Below are 23,923 nucleotides of genomic sequence, written 5' to 3'. Positions count from 1 at the left end.
GAGTCAAAACACAACAGAGTTCTTAGCCTCGCATCCTGAGCGTATCATTTTAGCTTTTTATGGTATCCAACCATGCTTGGGGAGAATGTCCTGCTTCAATGGCTGTAAAGGCCTGAATGATCATGGCTGCATCACACTGTTGTGAGACTCTAATCTTGCATATATACCACAGGCAAACCAAGGAGACGAACACCAGAAGGCCTTCTAACACTCCCATGCCCGCCCATTCCTTCAGATGATTCATGGCTGCAGCAATCCATGTTGATAATCCTGTGGCTAGTCCTGCGTCCACTCCGGTAGAATTTACTGTGACAATGGCCATTCTCAGCTGCTCCATCGTAGTATCGAATTCTCCAGTCCAATTACCTAAAATATAGCTCGACAATTGTTTAGACAGATTTGCAGCACAGGAAAAATTCTCATGTTGTATGCTAGTGACACAAAGTCCAGCATAGCCGCTTTGGACCCAGAGAAGAGCATGTCTGATTGCATGCGGGTTGATGCCCCAGGTCCCGCCTCTGAGAAAAAGGTATCGGACGGGTCTGATGCTCTTTGGGTGGATGACACCTAAATGAACATCTGTACAAAGTCCCAATTCATTTCTAATATCAGAGATCAGACCTCTACTCTTGCCTGATGCGTCTAAAACAAAAAGGGGGAACTGTAGAGAGCTGCGGAATGCTATGCCTTAAAGATGGAGCTGGTTTCCGCCTTCCACCTTCCCGATGGTGAGTGCTCTCTGTCACGAACAACTCCACATTTGGCTAAGGCCGAGGATCTGGCTTGCTTCCATGTATGTGGACCTATCTGCATTGCCCCCGTGGCACGCCTGGGTTGGCTACCCAGAGGCTATTTAAGCTGTGGGCTGGCTTTCCCCGGGGTCCGAGGATTGTTCAATGTTCCTGAATAAACTGCATTGGAAAAAAAAAAAAAAAAAACACAACAGAGTTGATGAGTGTATCAACTCTCAGAGGTTTTGTACCAAGCACAGATCCTGAGCAGGCTCATGCCAAGCAGGGGTTCCTTTGCTGAGATGGAGAAATGGAGAAGCTCATTCCCCTTTACCAATGAGCTTTCTGCAATTGAGAACTGATTACAAAGAAAAAAAGAAAGTGTTTTCCTGTGGGGTCTCTATATAAATCACACTTCAGGGTGGGCTGAAAGCCCAATAGATGATAGTCAACAAATGTTAACTAAATTGTATTTTTGGAGATTTTTTGTCTCATATTGCTTTGTTTTATACAAAACTTGTGTTTTGCTTGTTTATGATGGATTCCAGCTTTGTGTTTTTATGTGGTGTGTGTATGTGTGTGCATGTGCCTGTGTGTGTGTGTTCTCTGCTTTTTTACATTCTGGTTTGTTTGCTTATTTTTATTTGCCTAATAGTTTCCTAAAGAGAGAAAGAAGGTGTGAAACTGGATAGGTGAGGAAGTGAGGAATATCTGGGAGAAGATGAGGAAGGAAAAATAATGATCTGAATATATTCTATGGATTCTCAACTAAAGAAAAAAGAATGGATTGTACTAGATAACCCAAACTGTCTAAACTGTTGAAGATTCCATACCCATGGTCCATCCTCAAAGGATTATTGCAGACATGGAATGAAATATGCTTAACAGAAGGAAGTATATTATAGAACACACAGGTGAAAAAGTAGAGCCATCTTAACTCTTTGACATCAGACAAAGAATTAGTTTTGAGTTTGCCCTTTTGGGTTTTGGTTAATTTTGATTAGTATTTTCTAAGTAGGCCCTCCTTCCTCTCTTTTGGAATAATAATGTATATTCTGTTATACTAGAATCACGTATTTTATTGTTTTTTTTTTTTATATTTTGATATTACAGAGGGTTACCATTAAGAAACTGTCTTGAGAATCAGACATGACTTTCGATGTTGTATGTTTAAACTGCAATATTGGGGGAACATGTGGAGTGGAAGACAATGCAGATTAATTACAAGATCACCAGCTCACAAGGACAAGGGAGTGGAATATGGCAGGCGAAGAAAAATGCCCTTATAGCCAGGCATGGCACACACCCTTAACTCCGGCGCTCAGGGAGGAAGAGGCAGGTGGATCTCTGTGAGTAGGAGGCCAGCCTGCTCTGAAGAACCAGGGTAGGTGAGCCAAGGCTACATAGAGAAACCCTGTCTCAAAAGCCAAATAAATAAATAAACAAGTGCCCCCATGGGCTCAGATACCAGAATATTCAGGCTCCAGTTGATGGAGCTATTTAGAAGATAAAGAGGTGTAATGGGGGCAGACTTTCCCTTGCTCAGTAACCCCCCACTTCTCTTCTTCTTCTCTCTCAAAAACTCTCAGCTATTCTTACTGCAAATCCTCTCTTTTGCCATCATGAGCTTTAAACTTCTAACAGCATAAACACATTCTTTTATACATTGCCTTGGTTATGTATTTGTTGCGAACACAGAAATGTAGAAGAAGACATAGCTGAAATCTGTTCAACTGATCTCTCCATATTGAAATGGTTCTATTTTTTTATACAGTGGAAAATACATACTTTAAGAACACTTTTCTAGCCAGAAGAAGAAAACAGGAAACAAACTAGGAACCTACCACAGAGGGCCTCTGAAAGCCTCTACCCTTTAGACTATCAAAGCAGATGCTGAGCCTGATGGCCAACTGTTGGGCAGAGTGAATAGAATTTTATGTAAGAAGTGGGAAATAGTAAGAGCTGGAGAGGACAGGAACAGAGGAGAGCAACAGAACAAGAAAATTTGAACACAGGGAACTTCCCAGAGACTCATACTCCAACCAAGGACTATTCATGGAGATAACCCAGAACCCCTGCACAGATGTAGCCCAGGACAGTTCAGTGTCCAAGTGGGTTACCTAGTAATGGGAAGATGGACTGCCTCTGACATAATCTGATTGGCCTGCTCTTTGATCACCTCCCCCTGAGGGGGGAGCAGCCTTACCAGGCCACAGAAGAGGACAATGCAGTCACTTTTGATGTGCACTGATAGACTAAGATCAGAAAGGAGAGGAGGACCTCTCCTATCAGTGGACTTGGGGAGTGGCATGCATGCAGAAAAGGGGAGGAAGGGTGGGATCGGGAGGGGAGGAGGGAGGGGCTTATGGGGGGATACAAAATGAATAAAGTGTAATTAATAAAAAAAGAACACTTTTCTGAAAACCATATAACAATTTATTTGCTTTGAAAAATAGTTGAATATGTGACCAGCCATGAAAATACATTTATATCAAATTTAGAAATGAATAAGCTATGTGTTCGTGCTGCTCTTCAATTGGTAACAAATTCCAGCCATTATCTTTCAGAGTTTCTTATGGATATAAACATTTTTGTCTGTGTTTTTTAACGCCAATCAGATTTTTGGAATGTAAGAAGAGGTTTCTGGATATGAAATCTCATAACCCAGCCTCACCATTATATCTCATTATCATGACTAATTTTGCAAATTACTCAATAGGTAATGCTGCATAATCTAGTGAAAATGTTTAGCCTATGATATGTGATGGTTTCTTACACTGTTTCACAATTATTAGTGATTGAAGCATACAAACAATATATAGTATTTGAAACTAGGATTCAGCAGGATAGCAGTTAACTCACAAATGAGATAATATGCTAATATCTTTTCAATTTTTTGCTTATTTATGTTATCTTTTACAAAATCATCTTTAGAGAGTATTTTTGAGGTATTGTTATTATTCAAATTCCAACCTAATTGACATTTCAAGGTTTTTATTTTAGTTTTTTCCTTTGTTTGATGAATATTCACTAAGTTAATCAAGATTTGTTAAAATAATCCAGGAAAAATTAGACACATATTTTTGCCTTGAATAATCAACATTTTTGCTAACATTCTTCAGTTTTTAAGAGTAATCAGTGAACTATTTATTTGTCACAGTATAATATGGCAGATTTGAAAACTGGTGTAGAAATTTGTTAAAATTAGGGAACAACCTGACCAGGATTTCAATCAATATTGCGAGAAAAGAATTTTCCGTACTTGAGAACACTGTGGCCTTTTTCAATTAGATGTCTAATTGAACAATCATATGTAACCTTTGTCCTATCTTAGCAAGGTGATAACCAAATATAAGTAAGATTCACTCTGTCCCAACCGCAAAGAACAACTTGCTACCTAGTTAAACTGAGAGAGAACAAAAACATCCTTTAATTCTATGAAAGCCAGCTTAATGTTTCCGGAAAGAAAGAAAAGCAACAGAAAAACCACCATGGCTTCAGAGATGTTGAAGTTATTGTAATTTAATAAATACCCAAGATTTATTTCTCAAGAATTTTAATATATTATTTTATATTTTTTTATATTTTAAAAGATTGTAAATATTTTTTGTTTTTAAGTTAAAACTACCAAGCACACATTATTTGTAATATATTTATTTGAAAGGTTTTGTTTCAGTAGAACCTCATCAGTTATACCAGTGAGTCAGAGATACACTCTGAGTATTTCTTGGCAGTTCTGCAGTTATTAAACAAATGATGTTGGTTATTCATTTTGTATTTTACATTGTTCTATGTTCCTCAGAGAATATATTGCTGTGTTTCCATAATGGGAGACGTTAGCTAGAAATGGAAGAAGAGCCTGATAATTTCAGACAGTGAAAACCAGGCACTCTGGGAACAATGAAAAGGTAAAATATAGTCTCATTTAATTGAAAGGAAAGAAATGAAAATATGCTATTATGATCACCTCTCCCTGAGTGGGGAGCAGCCTTACCAGGCCACAGAAGAAGACAATGAAGCCAGTCCTGATGAAACCTGATAGCCTAGTGTCAGAGGGAAGGGGAGGAGGACCTCCCTTTTCAGTGAACTGGGAGAGGGACACGGGTGGGGAAGAGGGAGGGGAGGATTGGGAGGGGAGAGGAAGGGAGGTACAGGGGGAATACAAAGTAAATAAACTGTAATTAATAAAAATAAAAATATTTTTAAAATATGTAAATAGAATTATTTCAGGTCTCACTTTTCTGTACTCATTTCTTTTTTTTTGCCACAAAATAGAAACAGAAGGATCATTACTAAACTAATTCTATGAAGCCACTGTCACCTTGATACCTAAACCACACAAAGACACAACAAAAAAAGAGAACTTCAGAACTATTTCTCTTATGAACATAGATGCAAAAATACTCAATAAAATACTTGCAAACTAAATCCAAGAAAACATAAAAGATATCATCCACCATGACCAAGTAGGCTTCATTCTAGGTATGCAAGGGTGATTCAAGATATGGAAATCCATCAATGTAATCCAGCATATATACAAACTGGAGAAGAAAAAACACATGATCATCTTCTTGGTTTACAAAAAAAGCATTTGACAAAATCTAACACCCATTCATGTTTAAATTCTTGAAGAAATCAGAGATACAAGGCACATACCTAAACACAGTAAACACAATAATCAGCAAGCCTATAGCCAACATAAAACTAAATGGAGAGAAACTTAAATCAATCCCACTGAACTCAGAGACAAGGCATGGCTGCCCACTCTCTCCATATCTCTTCAACATAGGTCTTGAAGTCCTTGCTAGAGAATAAGACAACTAAAGGAGACCAAAAGGATACAAATTGGAAAGGAAGAGGTCAAAATATCACTATTTGCAGATAATATGATAGAATACATGTGTAACCCCCAAAATTCAACCAGAGAACTCCTTCATTTGATAATATCTTCACCAAAGGAGTTGGCTACAAAATTACATCAAAAAAATAAGTAGCCCTCTTGTATCTGAAAGACAAAAGAGCTGAGAACAAAATTAAGGAAACAAAACCCTTTACAATAGCCACTAATAACATAAAGTACCTTGTACTCATTTCTTATGTGATGTTATTTTTTTCTAATATTTTATTTTCATATTAACATGGGGCCATTGTTAGTGTTTCTTTTGCTATGATGAAAACCATGACCAACCACAGATTGAGGAGGAAAGGTTCTTTTGGTTGTTGTTGTTCGTTTGTTGGTTTCATCTCCTAGCTATCAAGTCACAGCCCATCACTGCACAAGCAAGGTTAATAAATCACTGCAGTCCTGATGGGACCTGATAGGCCAGGGTCAGAAGGAAGGGAAGAGGGGGACCTCTGCTATCAGCGGATAGTGGGGTGGGGCATGGGAGGAGATGAGGGATGGACAGTAGGAGTGGGAGGGAATGAGGGAGGGGGCTACAGCTGGAATAGAAAGTGAATGCATTGTAATTAATAAAAAAATAATAAATTAAAAAAAAGAAATCAAGACAGGAACTTGGAGGCTGGAACAAGGCAGACAGCATATAGTAATGCTTCTTTCTTAGTTTCTCCTGAAGACTTGCTCATCCTGCTCTCCCGACACAATAGGAGAGACCCTCTCACAGCAATTTCTAAATAAGAAAATGTACCACAGTCTTTTCCACAGGCCAGTGGGGTTGAGATATTTCCTCAACTGAGGTTTATTCTTCCCAAATTTTCCTAACCTGTACCAAGGTAAAATAAATCTAGCAAGCACACACATGTGTGTATATATATATGTACATACCTACACACACACACATACATATACATATTATGGCGATAAAGATTTGTTAATAAAGGTTCTCTTTCCCTGCTTCCTTCTTTCCTCCCTTCATTTCTCCCTTCCTTCCTTTATTCTTGCATGTCTCACTTTCATCCTTATTTTCTACTCATATCTAAAAATACTATGGATATTTAGATGTTTCTATTTCCTTTTAGATAATAGGACTCAAAATGCAAGTCTCCCCATTACATAAATTCAAATGAAATATCTCTTTGTACTGCTGAATTCTAGAAAATAAGTAGTTCTGATCATTCTGAGATTTAGCGAGATAAACATTGCCATTTGCACAGGAAGACTTCAGAAGGCTGCTTTTTTTCTACATAAAACGTTGTAGGTATTTTTCTATTCTATTGATTGAGCCCAAGGAGATGAGTGAAAGAGAGCCTTTCAAGATAGTAGGAGGGCAGCACCCAAAGGCCACATTCATAGGAGATGCTCTTAGTGTCAGGATTTAAGGTCCAAGTGCTGAGGGATGAGGAAAAGTCTTGTTCAGTAGTAAGCTGAGTGCTTAACTCTTTGTGCATTGAGTGGTTTGTGTGTGTGTTTGTGTGTGTGTGTGTAATTTTGCTCAAACAAACTTAACTGATTCTCTGTGGGTTAGGTAGGAAGATATGCTTTATCTAGGAATGAAAAAGGAGATAACTACTTCAGTAGCTGGCTATACTCACAGAGATAGAAATGGAGAAAAGCAGGCATTAATGTGGCAACACAGAACAAATGAGGTAAAACCCCTAATTTTTCTCCAGGAATTCAGAAGGAATATTGATTTCTTACTAAAGTTAACTTTGCTCAGTATTAGAAACAGTTCTATCACCAAGGTGAAGACCAAGGAGCACCATCCTAAGATGCTTTCATAAGCTACTCAATCACACAAATGCACCCTCTCCACAAAGGTCAGTGTATTTTATCCTTTCTTTTCTTCCCTCCCTCCTTCCTTCCTGCCCTCTCTCCTCTCATTTTCTTTCTTCCTTTCTCTCAGTTTCTTTTTTCCTTTCTCTCAGTTTCTTTCTTTTTTCTTTCTTTCTTTTTCTTTCTTCCTTTCTCTCTCTCTTTCTTGCTTTCTTTTACTTACTTCTTTTTCTCTTTGCTTTCCAGGAATGGGAAAAAGATTCCATGAAAGCTTCCCTAATCCAGTAAAAACACTCTAAATACATTTCAGTATTGTTTGTTTCATTTTAAAGATATTATAGTGCCTTATTTATAGATAAAATCAATGACTATATATGTAAATAAAGTATGTTTTTATAAACGTCTGTTAAATATATATGAATCTAATCAAATACCTTGGGTTTTGCATATTTTTCTATAACCTTGTAGAGATAGACATATATTAGATAGAAAATATAGATACATATAATCTTTCTTTTTTCTTTTCTTAAAGAAGATTTTTTTTTCCTTTTATTGAAAGTAAGGTTTTGTTTTGTTTTGTTTTGTTTTCACATAATATATCCTGATTACAGCTTAAGCTTCAAGGTTTAAAACATTCATGAGAATTCAACAAAGGAATCTTTTTTTTTTTTATCAGTTACATTTTATTAACTCTGTATCCCAGCCGTGTCCCCATCCCTCATTCCCTCCCAGTCCCTCCCTCCCTCCCTCATCTCCACCCTCCACCGTGCCCCTTTCCAAGTCCACTGATAGGGGGGACCTCCTCCCCATTCATCTGATCCTGTTTTATCAGGTATCTTCAGGACTGGCTGCAAAGCCCTCCTCTGTGGCCTAACAGGACTGTTCCTCCCTTCGGGGGTGGGGAGACCAAAGAGCCAGTCATTGAGTTCCTGTTAGAAATAGTCCCTGTTCCCCTCACTTTGGGAAACCAATTGGTTACTGAGCTACCACAGGCTACATCTGAGCGGAGGTTCTAGGTTATATACATACATGGTCCTTGGTTGAATGTCAGTCTCAGAAAAGACCCTGTGCCCAGATATATTTGGTCCTTGTGGAGCTCCTATCCTTTCCCCATCAGACTAACTCCCCTTCTTTCTTATGATTCCCTGTACTCTGCCAAAGGTTTGGTCATGAGTCTTTGCTTTGAAAACACTGCTAGTTAGAGTCTTTCAGATGCGCTCAGTAGACTCCTGTCATACGTTCAATGCACATCCCATCTGTCTTTCTAAATGAGGATTGATCATCTTACCCTACGTCCGCTCAATTGATTATCTTTTATAGGTGTATAGATTTCATTATGTTTATCATATCTTATAGGTCTATATAAGTGAGTATATCCCGTGTTTGTCTTTCTCCTTCTGGGATATTTCACTCAGAATGATCTTTTCTAGATCCCACCATTTGCCTGCAAATTTCATGATTTCCTCCTTTTTGATTGCTGAGTAATATTCCTCAACAAAGGAATCTCAAATGGCCTAAAAACACTTAAAGAATTGATCAATATCCATAATCAACAAAGAAATGCAAATAAAATGACATTGAGATTCCATCGTACCCATTCATCAAGTGACAGCACACACTGGCAAGAATGTGGTGCAAGGGGAACCTCCTCCTTTGCTGGTGGGGTTGCACACTTGTACAACCATGGTGAAAATCAACCTCGAGGTTTCTTAGAAATTAGAAGGAAAAAGAAAAACACGGTGTATACTCACTTATATAGACGTATAAGATATGATAAACATAATGAAGTGTATACACCTAAAAAAGATAATCAATTGAGCGGACATGGGGTAAGATGATCAATCCTCGTTTAGAAAGACAGATGGGATGTGCATTGAATGTATGACAGGAGTCTACTGAGCGCATCTGAAAGACTCTAACTAGCAGTGTTTTCAAAGCAAAGACTCATGACCAAACCTTTGGCAGAGTACAGGGAATCATAAGAAAGAAGGGGAGTTAGTCTGATGGGGAAAGGATAGGAGCTCCACAAGGACCAAATATATCTGGGCACAGGGTCTTTTCTGAGACTGACATTCAACCAAGGACCATGTATGGATATAACCTAGAACCTCTGCTCAGATGTAGCCTGTGGTAGCTCAGTAACCAATTGGTTTTCCAAAGTGAGGGGAACAAGGACTATTTCTAACAGGAACTTAATGACTGGCTCTTTGGCCTCCCCACCCCCAAGGGAGGAGCAGTCCTGTTAGACCACAGAGGAGGGCTTTGCAGCCAGTCCTGAAGATACTTGATAAAACAGGATCAGATGAATGGGGAGGAGGTCCCCCCCTATCTGTGGACTTGGAAAGGTGCACGGTGGAGATGAGGGAGGGAGGGAGGGACTGGGAGGAAATGAGGGATCGGGACACGGCTGGGATATAGAGTTAATAAAATGTAACTGATAAGAAAAAAATAAAATTAAAAACAAAAAAGAAAAAAAAAGAAATTAGAAATAGATCTACTTTAATGTCCAGCCATACTACTCTTGGGCATATAGCAAAGCAAAGTTCCACCGTACCACAAGACCTTGCTCAACTATGTTCTTTTAAGCCTTAATTGTAGTAGCCAGAAACTGGAAACAACCTAGATGCCCTTCAACTGAAGAATGGATAAAGAAACAATGGTACATTTACACAATGTAATATTACTCAGCTACTAAAAACAAGGAAATATTATATTTGCAGACTGGCATGTACTCACTAATAAGTGGTATGAGCCATATTTTACAAGATAACCATACTACAACCACAGACCCAAAGAAGCCATGGAGAACCAAGGGTAGGTGCTTGAATCTCTCTTAGAACATTAAATACAATAGACATCCGAGGTAGATGAGAGGAGGGAGCTGAGAAGGAGAGGCTGTGGAGAGGATAACAAAGGTAAGCGGTGGGGTGGAACAGGTAGGCTGAGAAAGAAGGAGGAATGATGAAAAGAACCTGGAGAGAGAATAGGTGTTGGGGAGGGCATCTCTGGGACAGGACAGTGTGGGTTCCTTGGACTCTAAGGGAGTGCGCTAACTTAGACTCCAAGCAATGGGAGTTAAAAGAGCATAAAGTGTGGGAACTAGAAAAGATCATCCCGAGTGAGGTATCCCAGAAGAAGAAAGACACACATGGTATATACATACTTATAAGCAGATATTAGAAGTATAATATAGGATAAATATACTAAAATCTGTACATATAAAGAAGCTAAGCAAGAAGAAGGACCCTGAATAAGATGATCAGTCCTCACTCAGAAAGGCATACAGGAAATACATAGGAAGAGGGAGAAAACAGGAAACAGGACAAGAGCTCATCACAGGGAGCCTCTGAAAGACTAACCAGCAGGGTATCAAAGCAGATGTTGAGAATCATAGCCAAACTTTGGGCAGAGTGCAGGGAATCTTCTTTTTAATTATTTTATTTTTTATTAATTACAGTTTATTTGCTTTGTATCCCAACTGTAGCCTCCTCCCTCATCCCCTGCCAATCCCACCTTTCTTCCCTCTTCTCCAACCATGCCCCTTCCCCAGTCCACTGACAGGTGATGTCCTCCTCCCCTTCCATCTGATCCGAGTCTATCAGGTCTCATCAGGACTGTCTGCATTGTCTTCCTTTGTGGTTTGGTAAGGCTGCACCCGCCTCAGGGGTTGGTGATCAAAGAGGCAGCAACTGAGTTCATGTCAGAGACAGTCCCTGCTCCCATTAATCTTATGAAAAAAGGGTGAGATAGCTGCAAATCTGTCTAAACAATTGTCTAGCTATATTTTAGGTAATTGGACTGGAGAATTCGATACTACGATGGAGCAGCTGAGAGTGGCCATTGTAAATTCTACCAGAGTGGACGCAGGACTAGCCACAGGATTATCATCATGGATTGCTGCAGCCATGAAACATCTGAAGGAATGGGCAGGAATGGGAGTGTTAGCAGGCCTTCTGGTGTTGATCACCTTGGTTTGCCTGTGGTATATATGCAAGATTAGAGTCTCACAACAGCGTAATGCAGCCATGACCATTCAGGCCTTTACAGCCATTGAAGCAGGACATTCTCCCCAAGCATGGTTGGCTACCATAAAAAGCCAAAATGTTACGCTCAGGATGCGAGGCTAAGCACTGCACTCAGGGTCAGCCGCTTTGGACCCAGAGAAGAGCATGTCTGATTGCATGCGGGTTGATGCCCCAGGTCCCGCCTCTGAGAAAAAGGTATCAGACGGGTCTGATGCTCTTTGGGTGGATGACACCTAAATGGACATCAGTACAAAGTCCCAATTTATTTCTAATATCAGAGATCAGACCTCTACTCTTGCCTGATGCGTCCAAAACAAAAAGGGGGAACTGTAGAGAGCTGCGTAATGCCGCGCCTGAAAGATGGAACTGGTTTCTGCCTTCCACCTTCCCGATGGTGAGTGCTCTCTGTCACAAACAACTCCACATTTGGCTAAGGCTGAGGATCTGGCTTGCTTCCATGTATGTGGACCTATCTGCATTGCCCACGTGGCATGCTGAGGTTGGCTACCCAGAGGCTATTTAAAGTGGGCTGGCTTTACCCAGGGTCAGATGATTGTTCAAGGTTCCTGAATAAACTGCATTGAAAAAAAAAGAAAAAAGAAAGTTCCACAGGAGAACAACAGAAACAAAACATCTGGGCACAGGGGTCTTTTATGAAACTGATACTCCAACCAAGGACAATGCACAGAGATAACCCCTGCAAAAATGTAGCCCGTGGCAACTCAGTGTCCAAGCAGTTTCCCTAGTAAGTGGAAAGGGGGCTGTCTCTGACATGAACATAGTGGTTGGCTCTTTGATCACCTCCCCATGACTGTGTGGAGTGTAGGAGGCACTCTTGCCAGGCCACATAGGAAGAAAATATAAGCAGTCCTGATGCGACCTGATAGGCTAGGGTCAGATGGAAGGGGAGGAGGACCTCCTCTGTCAGTGGACTGTGGAAGGACATAGGATGAGAAGAGGGAGGGAGAGAGGGATTGGGAGGAGATGAGGTGGGGGGGTTACAGCTAGGATACAAAGTGGATAACTTGTAATAAATTTAACAATAAATTAAAAATAAAAAAGAGCATAAAGTGGTTATCTCCTTTAAGCAGGTGGGATTCCCAGTGGAGGGAGAACACCAACCCACACATAAAAACCCACATCCGGTCTATCCAAAAAGTGTCTTGTCTACAAAAAGTGTAGAGGCAAAGATGGAATAGAGTTTGAAGGAAGGCAAACCAGTGATGGGCCCAGCTTGAGACCCACTCCACAGGAGAGGTCCTTCCACTGTCACTATTAATGACACTCAGCTATGCATGAAGACAGGAGTCTAACACAACTCTTTTCTGAGAGGCTTCATCTAGCAGCTGATGGAGTCAGCTGCAGAGACCAAAGGCCAAGCAAAGGGCCAAGCTTGGGGGTGCTGTGGAGGAGCAGCTGGAAAGACAGAGGGAGCCTGAGGGGTCAAAGACACCCAGAGAAGACCTACAGAGCATTCTAACCTGGGCCCACTGGGGATCAGTGAGACTGGACTCCCAACCATAGGTCTTGCATTTACTGTACCTGGGCCCCCTATACATATGTACAAACTGTGCAGCTTGGTCATCATGTGGGTACCCTAAAAACAAGAGCAGGAGCTGTCTCTGTTACCTGCCTCTGAGTCATTTTCCCCTTGCTGGGCTCCTTGTAACTCCCAGGTTGGAGAGAACGTGCTTAGTCCTCCTGTGACTCAAGACACCAGGGTGGAATGGTACTGAGTAGTGGCCTCCCCTTCCCCGGGAGAAAGAAGAGGGGAGAATAGGAGGAGTGGTGTGAGAGAGGGACTGGGATGGGAGGAGAACGGGGTGGGCTGTAAAGTGATTAAATAAATAAATGGAGAAAAATGTTCATGAGACTATGCACTATAGTGTGAGTATGTTTTCTGTGAATGACTTACTCATCTCCGTTTCTAAGCAAAAGCAATTCCTGGTGCTTTCTTCATGTTTATACTTCCCAGAGCACAAGGACTACAGAAGGTAAATACTCACTAACTGTTTCTTAAATATGAAAGGTATTTTTAAAAGTTGTTTAGAAGCTTACCAGGCTTTGGTGTGTGATGGCACTTGCATGTAATCTTAGTATTTGGGAGGCATCCCAAATACATAAAACAAGTAATCAAGCGAATTGGTACTAATCCACCCTGGTATCTTGGCTCACAGTAGGGCTGAGCACATTCTCTCCATGCATTGTCCTTGGTTGAGGAATCATTCTTCTCAGGGCCCCCAGGGCTCAGATTTTCTGGCTCTGTTGGTCTCCTTTTGGAGCTCCAGTCCCCCTTCTTTCTTAAGCCTTCCCCGCACTCTGCCTAAAGTTTGGCTGTGACTCTCAGCCTCTGCTTCGATACCTCGATCAGTAGAGTCTTTCCAAGGCCATCTGTGGTACGTTCCTGTCCTGTTCCCCGGTTTTTAAACTATGTTTAACATTTTCCAAATTACATCTAATAAAACAAAAATAATATATCCTAATTACATGTTGATACAAATTCTCTTATCTTTTTCAGCCAATTTAAAACTGTGTTTCATATTGTTAAATAATTTTGGGTTTATATTTACACATTGTCTATATTTCATTTCATATTATTATTATTTTATGAAGATTAACACATTTTCAGTATCTTGAGAGCAAGGTAGAACAAAAGACAACAACAAAATGGCATAGAAAAAGAAAAGTGATTCATCATTCACAAAACAGACAAAAACAATTGAGATTATCTTAAACTATGCTTGCACTACAATTTCTAATAATGAACACTAAAACACAAAATATGAGGTTGTCTTTTATTACAGAAGAGTGATTATAAAACAGATCGAACAATAATTATAATACTCTTCCTACATTTTAGTTTTTTAAATATTTCAATTATTTTATTTTTGATTCAATACTAAATGAATCAGAACATTTTGGTGAATAAAATATTATATGCCATCATGTAAATGCCTCTGTATTAATGAGCACTGTTGACAAGATTTTTAAGCAAAGATACCTAATTTCTAACATTGTCCAAAGAATAAGTCATGAGACCATGAACAACCGTGTTTTCTGTTTGATTCATGTGTAAGCTTGGTCAGTAGGAAAATATTGTTTAGCCGCTAATTAATAAAAGAAGTACAGAGCTGTAGATGGTGGCGCTGTGTATATTCCTGTTACATGTAAAAACAGGGTATCATCTGAAATGTCACATTGGGAAGAATGGCTATACAAATAAGTAATTTCCTGGGCACATATGGAACTGAGAATTCTGAACTTCACTGATTTAGGAGCACATAACTCTGGTAAAGGTCAATATTGTCAGCTCTCATTGCTTTTATTTTAGTCACTAAAATGTCACTGAATTGTTCAAAAAGAATGGAGAAAATATGAATTCTTGTTGTGCTGAAGAGTGGAAAGATAAAAGCAAGGTGTGCTCTGATGGAGGCCAAGCTTTTTCCGGTTGTGCAGCAATCATAATTGAAAGACTAGTTCTAGGGGCAAGGATGCAGGAATGGATTCATTCCTAAGCAAAACAAATCTAATCCACTGAGGTGTCCTGGCATATTAATTATTAAAGATAAAATATGTTTGTGTGTGTGTTGGTGTGTACATGTGTATTTCAATGTCACAACTAATATTTGGTGTGGTGTCCTATTTTCTTCTCTGGAATGTAAAATCCTTTTTATTCAGAGCAAATGCAATTATGATCTGTAGATATGTTTTGATATGATTTGTAGATATGATTTTAAGTATGTTCTATGATGGGACCCAATTAGTCATATTTCTTCAATGAAAGTTTAGGCTTGGGGTTTACAGACAGATTAGGAGTTTTTTGTTTTGTTTTGCTTTGCTTTTAATTGTTAGTGATTGGATTTAGAGGAATAGGCAAGGAGGAGCACATTTAAATGACTGAAAGTATCAAAACCTGCAGGATTATATAACTGAACCAAAGATAGTACTTCAGTAAGTGTTAAGTAGGAAAATGATGCAATGCTATTGCGAAAATATGAGTTCATTTTAAGAGTGGACTGATTGGTAGGTCTGCCATCACAGTGAAAGGAGACTCCTAAGCATGGAAGTGTTGGCCAAAAGGTCTGTTACTAACATTGAAGATAGACATCTTGTTGTGGAAAGCCTGCCTGAAATACCTAGAACATATCAAATATCAAGGAATAGTTCTATTGTAGACAAGAGGAGAAAAACACCATAACCACCTTCTTGTCACCTCTTATTGTCACCTGTCACTCTTTTCATCATATGGTCATCATGCAAGCCTCCTTCTTGATCAATATGTCAGACATAGATTTAATTTCTTTGTTGATAACAAGAGTCATGTGGAATTTGCAGCCAGAATATATTCAATGAGCCATCAATACAACTTTCAAAAAGTTGTTTGTAAACATCCAAAATGTCAAAATGGCAGTTCAGTGCCAAGGTTCCATAGTAATGGGAACAGAGACTGTCTCTGACAAAAACTGATTGTCCTGCTCCTTAATTGCCTCCCCCTGATGGGGGGAGCAGCCTTACCTGGCCAATGAGGAAAACAATACAGCCACTCCTGATGAGACCTGATAGACTAGGATCAAAAGGAAGGGGAGGAGGACCTCCCCTATCAGTGACTTGGGGAGGGACATGGGTGGAGAAGGGGGAGGGAGGGTGGATTGGGAGGAGAGGAGGGAGGGAGCTATAGGGAGGATAAAAAGTGAATAAACTGTAATTAATAAAAATTAAAAAAAAGATTCACATGAAGGGAAAAAACCATCTAAAATGAATAAAAGTTGAATTATTTTGGTGATTTTTGTCAAGGTTAAAATATAACTCTAACCTCACAAAAAAATAAGATATACTGTACTGTGAGCTAAATGAGTGACCATTAATTAGAACACAGAAATAAGTTACACTAAATACAAGTATTCAAAATGGAAGCATCTTTATGAACATTTTACTTATTAGGCAAATAGTCACAAATCAAGAAAATAATTAAACATATTGATAGAATCAACAATTAGATGGGTTACAGGCATGTGGTGAAAACATCTGAGGTTACAAATGCTACCTCACAACATTCTTAACCCACCTATTGGTCTGCTAAATTAATGCAGCATAAAAAGCTTTACCTGAGGTTGAAAGTAAATATGCAGAGTCACATACAAAAAGTGGTACTAAATGTTGATTAAAGTATTAAAAGCAGCTCAAGTGAAGTCTGGTTCTCTCTCTATAGAATTCCACCTCCTCCCAATCACAAAGATCTCATCAGTTAATTATCCTGGTAGAATATTTAACAGGGAGTAAAGATTAAAAGGCTCTTTAGAATCTTTAAAGGGCTCTTCTATTGGGGAAAGGACTTCGATTTATACTATGTACTACAGATTGCATTTAATACTTTACAACTCATTTTTTTATGGAACATATTATCATAATAACTTTTACTCAACAAAAGCTTTATTTTATACCAAGGAAGGTAAGCAAATCCAGGTTTTCATTTTGTTTCATTGAGAGATATACCCACTTCCTTATAAAATTTCCCTGCTATCCATCTGTCATGAACTTGTTTTATGAGTTTTTAATATCATTATTAAACTTGTTCCTTGACAACATCATGCTTGCATGTAATACATTCTGATTACTCTCACAACATATTCTTTCTTATCTCCCCCCCCATCAGAGTACCCCACTCTCTGCAAATCTTTTTCTATATTCATTTTGTATTTAACAAAGACCATCTTTGTGACCATGGCTGTGCAACTCTGTGCATTGGATACTGATGGGTTCCACAGTGTGTATACAACTACAGAAAATCAACTCCGTGACACTTTCCACCATCTGTGAGCATGTTTTGAAAAGGCCAGTCTTGTGCAGCCCAGTGGAGGCAACTGCAACTGTTGTGAATTCATGATTATGACTGCTGTGTCAAGCCCAGAAGAGAGCAAGCTTTCTGTTTATTGTGGCTCTTACATTTAATTCACTCCTGCTTTCTTGATGTTTTCTGAATGCTAGAAGGAGAGATATAATTGTCTTATTATGGTTAAGCATTCAGCTGTCGCTGTCCTCACTATTTTGAGCAGTCATGCACTTGTGCATTTACTACATCCACTGCAAAGAAAACCTTAACCGATTAATGTCACTAAGGGTAACGTTTGTCTGTGGGTAGCAACATAGATATTTAGGAGGCAGATTAACCTCCATGTCTGCCAACAATATTGAGTCAAGAACATGTGACTAGACAGGTCATAGGCTTTAGGGAAGAGTCTATTACTGATACTCTGATAATGGGACACGATAAAAAGCCAACTCTTAATGACATTTTGTGAGACCTATGGATTCAATATAGTATACTCCTCAAACCACACTAGAGATTTCTTTTTCTTTCTTTCTTTCAATTATTCAGGACATTGAATTAATTCGGAAGCCAAGAAATCATCAAGGTGCAGAGAATAAGGTGGTGAGGCATGTTAAGCTATAAACATGGCATCTGTATCATGCCCCATCCTCCCAAGGCTTAGACATCATTGTCAAAGAGGAGACTGAAAATTTGCAAAAACTAAATGTGATTGATAACTAGAAGGAAACAATGTTTTCCTGACACAGATGCTCATACGAATATAAAGTAGTTGAGACAGAATGTATCAGATCTATAGTCCTGCTCAGCCCAAGCCAGACAAAATTTCCTTATGAAGGATAGGAATGGCCACAAAGTTCTGTCTCTAAATGTGAAGTTACTGGCAACTGATGGTTTCTGTTAGAGGGAGAGTGAATTTTTGTTTTGTGTAGTTTTTCTTTCTTTCTTTCTTTCTTTCTTTCTTTCTTTCTTTCTTTCTTTTTCTGGAAGCATTATTGAATGTATTCAGTTTAAGTATGGAATAATATGTTTAACTAAAGATATTTTTTCACACTGACTATAGTTTCTTTGGTATGAAATTTAACTCCCATACTATTTTTAGCGTAAGTTTTAAGCATTCCAAGAATTTGGCATTTGAATCATTGTTCCTGCTCCAGCTGATGGCCATATATCTCTGAGGAGGGTGGGAGCACCAACTGCGTTTGATGCTTGGTTACTGGAAAATTGGTAGAACTGGGAGGAGTGAAGAGGCAGAATATGATCAAAATTCATCATATGAAATTATGCCAATCATTCAAAACAAGCTGGAAACAACAAAACTTACCAAGAAGACTATTATAATTCCTTTATTGTCATTATAATAATATTTCCATATTATAGGCTTCAAAAATGGTCTACTCTCCTAATGTTTTCTCCCCAATGCCACATGTGATAACCAAGTATAAAGACAGACAAAGAAAATAAACGATTCCAGACGATGTGTGAACTCTCCCTGTAATCCCCTACTTTTTTTCCCCAAGTACCCAAGTTATACACTGGATAAGTTTTTGAAAAGTCTATACACAGTGCTCAAGTGTATATACTCTTCCTGTGTTATACTTCCTCATTTTTTCTTACTTTTTGATTATTTATGTTTTGGTAGAAGCAAGAATCTGGAAACCTAAGATCCTTAAGTAATTAGACCCCTAAGTAGCTTCTATCTCTGGAACCACTGTAGCCTTAACCAACTAGTAGCACTTCTCCTAGGAAAGTGAGAGAATAGGAAGGACTTAGAAGTGGAAAATTGAAAGTTGTGGTGGTCTGCATGAAAAAGACCTCCAGATCTAAAACTCACATGACAGCACATACTAGTGAGGATGTGGCACAAGGAGAACATACCTGCATTGCTGGTGGGTGCACACACTTGCACAACGACATTGGAAATCAATCTGGAGTTTTCCAAGAAAACTGGGAATATGTATTCCTCAAGATCCAGCTTATTCCATTCCTTGGGATATATCAGAAAGATGCTCAAACATACAACAAGGACAAGGCTCAAGTATGTTTATCCTAGCTTTATTCATAACAGCCAGAATCTGGAAACAACCCAGATGTCCCTCAATGAAGGAACGGATAGAAAATGTGTGGTGCCTCTTCAGGACTGGCTGCAATGTCCTCCTCTGTGATCTAGCAAGGCTGCTCCTCCCTCCGGGGTGGGGGGCAGGGAGGAGTTCAAAGAACTAGCCATTGAGTTAATGTTACAAATAGAGGTCTGATAAGCTAGGGTCAGATGGAAGAGGAGAAGGACCTCCCCTATCAGTGGACTTAAAGAGGGGCAGGGAGGAGATCAGGGAGGGAGGGTGGGATTGGGAGGGAATGAGGGAGGGGGCTACAGCTGGGATACAAAGTGAATAAACTATAACTAATATAAAAATAAAACTTTAATAAAAAAGGATTAAATAATATATTTGGCTGAAAATATATAAATAAATAGATAGAAAATAGAAAAAATATATATATATAATTTTTATAGATGATGAGTAGATGTTAAACCTTCCAGGGATTTCACAGTAATTGTAGGCATTGTATACATGCACAGGTAATTATACATAGAAATTAACTGATATGTTTTGCATATGCAAGTCCTTATTTGCATTAATTTGTCCTTCATGAGACTGGTTTCATTAAATCTGCACTGTATTTAATATGAAGGCTAGTTGTCAAATATGTTGTACTTTTTCACTCTACACTGAAAACCCCATTTTGGTCAACTTTCATGACGCAAATATCACATTGATAAGTGTATAATAAAGAATGATTTTCTGTTTGAAATGAAAAAAATGGAAAGAAAACGTGTGGTGCATTTCCACAATGAAATACTACTCAGCTAGGACAAAGAAAGACATCGTGCATTTTTTTTCTTTGTGCAAGATTTTATTAAACATCTTTCCAGGAAAACATCCAGCTTCCAAAGGCAGCTGCCAAGACGCTGTTATGCATAAGCCCTGGCTGGGGCAAGGCAGGTGGCTCTGTCTTCCCATCCTTCTGTTCTGAGATGGGCGTGGTGGGCAAGATTTCCTCTTTAGGTTCTACAATGCTCACATGATCAGGCAGAGGCTTCTTGGGGCCGATCTTACACTTGGGGCCCAGGGCAGCATGATCTTCATTCTGATGTCCAGCACCCCCTGTCTGAGGAACACATGGCACAAGGCACTGTCAACGGGGTAGTGAATCATCTCCACTGTGAGTCATAGCCATCCACACACTTCACTGAGCTTCGCAGACACCACCACCTCACAGCCCTTGACCCCACTCTTCATAATGAACCGAAGCCCAAGATAGCGTGCCCTTCGCACAGCAAGCCCTCCTAGGAGATTGTAGCAGGGAAACTGTCTTCCTGGGCAATGGTACACAGAACTCTAGTGGCCATTTTTCTGGAAAAAAGAATTTCACGCTGCTCTCAGGGGAAGGTGAACCTCTTCTGGACCAGTGCAGTGATCTGACGACATTTCTGTGCTTTGGTGGCTAAAATAATGATTTCTGTTCTGGTTGGTTAACTAGGACTTTGACACCAGAGTAGCCATCTTCAGCCAAATCCAGTTTGAGAAACTCATTCAGTTCAGCTTTGAAGATACCATCAACTTTCTCTTCTTGGAAGTCTGAACTGCCATCTCCCTGCTGCAAGCCGCCCAAAGGAAAAAGTGACATCATGCAATTTGCAAGCAAATGGATGGAACTAGAAAAGATCATCCAGACCCAGAAAAACGTGCATGGTATATATTTATTTATACCTAGTCATGAGTCACAATGTACAGATTAACCCTGCTAAAATCCACAGATCTAAGAAAGCCACGGAGGGCCTAAGGAAAAAATCCCCCAATCTCACTCAAAGAAGGAAATTAAATAGACAACTGAAGTAGATGGAAGGAGGGAGCTGTGTGGGAAAGGGGGAGAAAAGAGTGATAGGGGTGAGATCAGGTATTGGGAAGGGGAAAAAGGAAGGAGAAGCCAGGGAGAGAAAATGGAAATAGGTGAGAAGCATTTCTGGGACTGGGGAGGCTCCCGGAATTCTATGGGAGTGACCTTAGGTGAGACTCCTAGCAGTGAGGTATCTGAAGCCTGCAGTAACCACCTTCTGTAGCCAGGCAGGACTTCCAGTGGAGAGAGGAGGATTCCAACCCATAAACCTTCAACACAAACATTGTCCCGCCTACAACAAATGTAGGGATAAAGATGGAGCAGATATTGAGTCAATGTCAAATCAATTACTAGCCCAATTTGAGACCCACTTTATGTGAGAGAGCCAACGCTTGATACTATTATTGACACTCCAGTGCTTGCACACAGAAGCCTACCATAACTGTCTTCTGAGAGGCTTCATGCAGCACTTGAAGGAAACAGATACACAGAGAGAGACCAGGAGCCAAACAATAGTCAGTGTTCTGGGAGTTTTGTGGAAGAGTGGAAGGAAGGATTGAGGGATTCAGAGTGGTCAAGGATACCACAAAAAGACCTACGGAGTAAACTAAATTGCTCATAGGGGCTCACAGAGACTGAACCACCAGCCAAAGATCTTGCATAGGCAGACCTTGACCCCTTACACATGTGTAGCAGATATACAGCTTGATCGATGTGTGGGTCCCAAAACAATCAGAGTAGGGGCTGTCTCTGTTGCCTGCCTTTGGATCCCTTTCCTTCCCTAACTGAGCTGCCTTCTCAGGCAGCCTCAGTGGGGGAGAATGCAATTATTCCTACTGAGACTTGAGGTGCCAGGGTGGGCTGGTAACCCTGACACTCCTTCTCTGAAAAGAAGTAGAGGGGGAAATATGGGGAAGGGGGTGTTGAGGGCAGGACAATGAAGGAAGGTTCCCCTTTCTACACATCCTCTCCAGCATGTGCTCTCAATTGAGTGTTTGATCTTGGCCATTCTGATAGGTATAAGGTTGAAATCTCAGGGTCATTTGCATTTGAATTTCCCTGATGACTAAGGACTTTGAGCATTTCTTTATGTGTTTCTCTGCCTTTTGATATTCCTCTACTGAGAATTCTGTTTGGCTCTGTACCCCATTTTTTAATTGGATTACTTGGTCTGTTGGTGTTTAACACCTAAGTTCTTTAAGTATTCTGGATATTAGCCCCCTGTCAGATTTAGGGTTGGGGAAGATCCTTCCTTTTCCAGTCTGTAGAATGTCGTTTTGTTCTGATGACAGTGTCCTTTGCTTTACAGAAGCTTTTCAGTTTCATGAGGTCCCATTTATTGATTATTGATCTTAGAACCTGTGCTGTTGGTGTTCTGTTCAGGAAGTTGTCTCCTGTGTGAATGAGTTCTATGCTCTTCCCCACTTTTTCTTCTAACATATTTAGTGTGTCTGGTTTTATGTTGAGGTCTTTGATCCACTTTAATTTTGTGCAGGGGGAGAAATATGGATCTATTTGCATTTTCTACATATAGATATTCAGTTAGACCAGCACCATTTATTGAAGATGCTGTCTTTTTTCCATTGAATGCTTTTGGCTTCTTTGTCAAAAGTCAAGTATCCATAGGTGTGTTCATTTATTTCTGGATCTTCTATTAAATTCCATTGATCCACCTTCTGTTTCTATGCCAATACCATGCATTTTTTTTATTACTGTTGTTCTATAGTACAGCTTGACATCAGGGATGGAGATACCTCCAGAAGATCTGTTATTGTACAGAATTGTTTTTAGCAATTCTGGGATTTTTGTTTTTTCATTTGAAACTGAGAATTTATCTTTCAAGTTCTGTAAAGAATTGTGTTGGCATTTTGATTGGAATTGCACTGAATCTGTAGATTACTTTTGGCAGGATGGCCATTTTCGCTATGCTAATCCTACCGATCCATGAGCATGGGAGATCTCTCTATCTCTGATATCTTCTTCACTTTCTTTCTTCAGACAAGAACATTTGTTCAACCTTCATAGCAGGTGTATTCGTAATAGCCAGAAGCTGGAAACAACCTCAGCAGAGGAATGGATACAGAAATTGTGGTACATTTACACAATGAAATACTACTCAGCTCTTAAAAACAAGGAAATCATGAAATTTGCAAGCAATTGTTGGGAACTAGAAATGATCATCTTGAGTGAGGTAACCCAGAATCAGAAAGACACATGGTATATACTCACTCATAGTGGATATTAGCCACATAATATAGGATAAACATACTAAATTCTATACTCCTAAAGAAGGTAAACAACAAGGAAGACCCTAGGGAAGATGTGCAATCCTCATTCAAAAGGACAAATCCAATAGACATCAGAAGCAGGAGAAGATAAGGAGCTGGATAGTAGCCTACCATAGATGGTCTCTAAAACACTCTACTGTTCAAGGTATCGAGGCATAGGCTGAGACTATAGCCAAACTTTGGGCAGAATACAGGGAATCTTAAGAAAGAAGGGGGAGATAGAAAGACCTGGAGGCAACAGGAGCTCCAAAAGGAGGCCAACAGAGCCATAAAAACCAAGCCCTGGGGGCCCTAAAGTGAATGATACCCCAAACAAAGACAATGCATAGAAAGGACCTAAACACCTGGCTCAGATGTAGCCCTTACATTCAGTCTCCAAGTGGGGACTGTAGTAAGGGGAGCAGGGACTTTCTTTGGCATGAACTCAGTAACTGGCTCTCTGAGCACCTATCCTTGGGGGGAGGGCAGCCTTGCCAGGCCAA

At 39.8% G+C, this 23,923-nt stretch overlaps 1 pseudogene; it reads right to left on the bottom strand.

The window, feature by feature from the left end:
• Positions 1-20,172: 20,172 nt before the first annotated feature.
• On the bottom strand, positions 20,173-20,906 carry LOC110564017 (small ribosomal subunit protein uS3-like; annotated as a pseudogene).
• Between the last annotated feature and the right edge of the window lie 3,017 nt (positions 20,907-23,923).

This window comes from Meriones unguiculatus, chromosome 12 (genome assembly GCF_030254825.1).
Source record: "Meriones unguiculatus strain TT.TT164.6M chromosome 12, Bangor_MerUng_6.1, whole genome shotgun sequence".
In the NCBI taxonomy this organism is placed as follows: Eukaryota; Metazoa; Chordata; class Mammalia; order Rodentia; family Muridae; genus Meriones; species Meriones unguiculatus.
Note: the sequence above shows the minus strand (reverse complement) of the source record. Positions and strands in the feature narration are given on the sequence as shown.